Source organism: Neophocaena asiaeorientalis, unplaced genomic scaffold (assembly GCF_003031525.2).
Source record: "Neophocaena asiaeorientalis asiaeorientalis breed wild unplaced genomic scaffold, Neophocaena_asiaeorientalis_V1.1 scaffold342, whole genome shotgun sequence".
NCBI classification, from domain to species: domain Eukaryota; kingdom Metazoa; phylum Chordata; class Mammalia; order Artiodactyla; family Phocoenidae; genus Neophocaena; species Neophocaena asiaeorientalis.
In genome coordinates, this window is record NW_020174037.1 from 721,463 (window position 1) to 726,157 (window position 4,695).

At 37.0% G+C, this 4,695-nt stretch overlaps 1 pseudogene; it reads right to left on the reverse strand.

Annotated features, from left to right (window-relative positions):
• Positions 1-1,393: 1,393 nt before the first annotated feature.
• Positions 1,394-2,352, reverse strand: LOC112405302 (olfactory receptor 13C7-like; annotated as a pseudogene).
• Positions 2,353-4,695: the final 2,343 nt, after the last annotated feature.

A 4,695-nucleotide genomic window follows, 5' to 3' on the forward strand; every position in this document is an offset into this window, starting at 1 on the left:
GCCCCAAACAGGGAGGGCACCAAAAAAAAAAAAAAAAAAAAAAAAAAAAAAAACAAGAAGCTAGATCTCGTTCACAGGGGTTGATTCACACTAGCTCACAGATACTACTATGAAGCAGAGTGCCATCCTTCACAATGCGAAACCTAGGCCAAAGTGGAAGAGCCACTTCATTCCTTTGCTCAGTCCATTCTTTCCTTCTATACAGGTGACCTGGATGTCTGCTTCTCATCAGAAGGGGAAAACTAGGTCAAATCAAGGGGATTACTTATACGAATAGCATATTTACTGGAATCAGGCTAAAAGGAACGCCAGATTCATCACTCTCTACATTAAGTATAACCTCTCCAAGGTTATACTTGACTTAAAAATCTGTTGGATGAGCACTGAATGAAAGGAAGTTCCCAGGGTCCCTTTCATTCTCCGTGCTAAGCAACCACTTAATAACTGCTTTTATTTCTTTAACTAGATTAAAAACTCTATTTTTTTTAAAATGCCTTGTCTAACTAAGCTCTAACCTATTTTTTTTTCTTTTAAGTGCCTTCATGTTTTTCTTCCAATCCATTATGTGCTGTTTTTATGGTGTGAGAACTCCATTTTCCTTTCACGTAACTTAATCTGTGACACTCTAAACCCATTATCACAATGTTCACAGAGAAGTGGACAACCACATTCTCTAGAAACTGAGTAATTTTTATGTCACTTAACAGTAATCATCATTTTCATTCAAAGATGTCACTGCTCATCTGTTGAAACACAAGATAGACCAAATTTCCCCATCAGATGGGGCATCTGCACTAAGCCTCCCATTGCCTCAGATACCTCTGCACAGAAGTATGCTTGCCAGATTGCAGCCAAAAGGATATCAGCCCTAGGAAAATCGCATCATTTTTTACTCTTGCCTATAATGTATACATAGCCAAAAGTGGTCATCCCTCTCTAAGGTCAAACACTACCCTGTTATGAATTATTTAATGGTGAGTTTATATAGCACTCTGACACTTAACAAGGCACTTTCTACTTTAGCTTCCTAAGAAAGATATGAGACTAGAAAACTGATGCAAATAGAGGATAATAAGTTAAACTAGTTACAAGGTACTTCTGTTCACATAAGATTACAGAACTCATCATTCCAGGGTTAAACTATAATAAATTCTGTGAATGTGGGTGGTTTGGATGAGAATCATTCTACCCATAGATTTCTTTCCCTTTTTTTCTTTAAGCCAGTCATGAAGAATATAGGCCCCAGATTTCTCTCACATTTAGATGCTAGGAACAGAAAAATAAGTATTTCAAGAATTAACGATACTACCAACTCTTACATTTACTTTGGAACCCCAGGTGAGAACTAGTCCTGCATTCAGAGTAAATGAATTTTTTACAAAAAAAACAACATTCACATTTCCTCTGAGGAGCATTTCCGACAGAGTACATTCTTCAGAGCTGCCTTCACATCTTTGTTCCTCAAACTATAGATGAGGGGGTTCAGCATAGGAGTCACGACACCATAGAAGAGAGAGATGATTTTGCCTGTGACTTGTACTTTGTCTGCACCAGAGAAGTCTTTAGCTTTGAGTTTTGCATACGTGAAGAGGATGGTTCCATAGAATATAATCACCACTGTGAGGTGGGCAGAGCAGGTGGAAAAGGCTTTGTGCCTTCCCTCTGCAGAAGGAATCCTCAGGATGGTGGGGAGAATGAAAACATAGGAAACAAAAATGAAAAGTAATGGAACCAGAAGAAAAATCGTATTAGCAACAACCATGCTAATAACATTTATGGAGATATCAGCACAGGCCAATTTTAAGACAGACAAGATTTCACAAGTAAAATGATTAATGACATTATCCCCACAGAAGGGAAGCTGCATGGCAAGAGACATCTGCAACACAGAATTGACACCCCCTGCAATCCAGGACACAGCAGCCACAGGCACATACAAATTCTTGCTCATAATGACAGGGTATCTCAGAGGGTTACAGATGGCCACATAGCAGTCAAATGCCATCATGCTTAGAAGGACACACTCTGTGGCTCCCATAGCAAAGGAGAGAAACATTTGCACTCCACACCCAGAGAAGGAAATGGTTTTCTTTGAAGCTAAGAACCTGCTGAGAAATAAGGGAATAGAAGAACTGGTGTAGCAAATATCCAAGAATGATAAGTTACTGAGGAAAAAGTACATGGGGGTGTGCAGGTGAGAGTCACAGACACAATGATGATGACTCCATTTCCCAGCAGGATCACCAGGTACATAAATAGCACCAGCAAGAAATAAATGGCCTCAAGCTCTGGGTAGCCAGAAAGCCCCAGTAGGACAAACTCTGTAACAGAAGACTGATTGGTCTTTCCCATGTTAATATTTTCTTTCACCAGAAGGAATTCTGCAGCAGCCAGAATACATGTGCATCTGTTACTGCAGTGTTTGTAAGAGTTATTTGCACCCTTAAGTGGCTTCCCTTATGGGTAATGTGGACCTATAATTGGATACACAGGTATAGCATAAGAACATATTACAATCCTCTAAGCTAAGATCAGTTAGACTTTTAGAACACATGAAGGAGGCTTTAACTCCAAAAAAATATGCCCTTGTCAGAAAACAGATTCAGAACACATACAACTGGGTTAGAACTGTGTATCTCACTTACATTATGAATTTGAAATTATTGTGAATGCAATGTCACCATAACATTTTGACCAAACAATCCAAAACACAACTAATGTTAGCCTTAGCAAAAATAACTGTTCTACAGTTACTAAAACATAATGGTTAGATGTAAATCCTGATTCAACAGTAATTTAACCTCAGTGGCAGCATTGTTTTGTGGCTAGAAGAACAAACTGAAGAGACACATTATTAGAGAAATGATGTTTGGTTATTTCTAATTTGGGGGGAAATATATACCTGTGATATCCTAAGAATATTAATCAAAGGCATTAGTAATGGTTATAAAAGAAAATATAGTTAGATAAAATTACTCTTCTTAGTCTTTTTCAGTACAAATTGAGACATGTAGGTAACCCTACTGTCCTGATAATGAATGACACGTTGATCTCAGAAAACTCTAGTGCACATGTCTCAATCTACAGTCAAAACAAAAATAAATGTATAAACTAAGAAATTTAAGTGACAGGGGATTTACTCTTTTACCTCCAGGTATGAGAAAATACATATTATCTTCTCCCTGCATAGAAATCAGCTGCTTCTGCTCTACCAGCTGCTCTGCTGATCTTCCTCTCACTGCATATTCAGAAAACCCACAGAAGAGAGGGGTGAGTCATTCAAAAATATTCTTAAGCATTAGCAGTACATTATAAGTATCTGTATCCCCACTTACTGGAATATAGAGTATTTCTATATTAAAATGCCAGAAAACTGAAGTAGCCTTACTTTTTAATGAGATTGCAGGTCTCATAAATTCCATCCCAGTAAATTCAGTAAGATAACTATAAGAAGAACTATCTGCTTCTCACTTTTCATTAATATCAAGTAGCTGCCATTGCTACATTGTAAAAAGAAAAAAAAAAGCAATTAACCACTAGCAAAATAGAACTGACTTCCAGTAAAATGAAAGTTGGGGCTTTTTACAGTCATTTCACTAATAGAGGATCCCTTAAAGCATTAGCCCAGTGGAGCACCAAACAACTTAAAAGTCATTGCTGCTTTAAGGATATTTCTAATCCCAAAAGCAATTTAAAGTTCACAATGTAGTTTGGATAGAATTTAGAAAATTTCTAGTACGTTTGGGATGAAGTCCCTTAGAAGTAATTAAAACAAAGTTGTTAATACAATTTAATTACGGTGGAACTCACAAAACAAATAAATCTTCTGACCTTACACCCTCTGGGAAGACCAAATTTAGAACTGCTCTCCAGGTAAAATAGTCAAGACATAGAAATTAGAATTAACTATATCTGATGGAAAGATGTAGCAGTAATCTGTGACACTTAGGTCAAAATGATACTTGTTCTTAATAAAGTATCTGCTAATCACCTTTATTTTGACCTCTAAATCCTGGAGGCTCAGAACCCATAAGCTTCATTCTGGTCTCACTGGCCTCTCTAAACAGCCAGAATCATGTACACAGTCATTTTAATTTGCTCATTCAGGCCCTCTGTTCAAATACACTCACAATACCCCCAAATTTATCCAACCTGTCCTTCAGGCATGCCCACACTGGCATGACACAATACAGAGCAGACCACATCAACAATTTCCATGATGTGAACAAACCACACTTTACTTATGAACAGGAAAAGATGTTCCGACTTGAAGTGGATAATTATTATGACACTTGCCATGACTATCTTTTGAAATCAATATCAACCCTTGAAGACTTCAATCATTTTACTCAGATGTTGTAAAATACTCTTCCAGCATGGAAACAAGTGAAAACATCATGTGTAATTTTTAAAAGAAGGGAATAAAATTTGAGAACAATGCTTTTTTGTCAGTGGACAACAGTTTCAAGAAGTCATTGAGCAACATCCTAAACAATGGGAAAGCAACTTATGTCACAAAAGATGGTATTACATGCTTCAAAAAATCAAATTTGAAGAGCAGTTCTCAGAGTTGTGAACTTTATCTAACTACTTTTTCAGTATACTGGCTCATAATGCAAATGTTGGACATATTTTCTCATTAATGAATGTTGAGTAGACAAAGGAATTAAATAGTTTTGATGCGACCACAGTAAA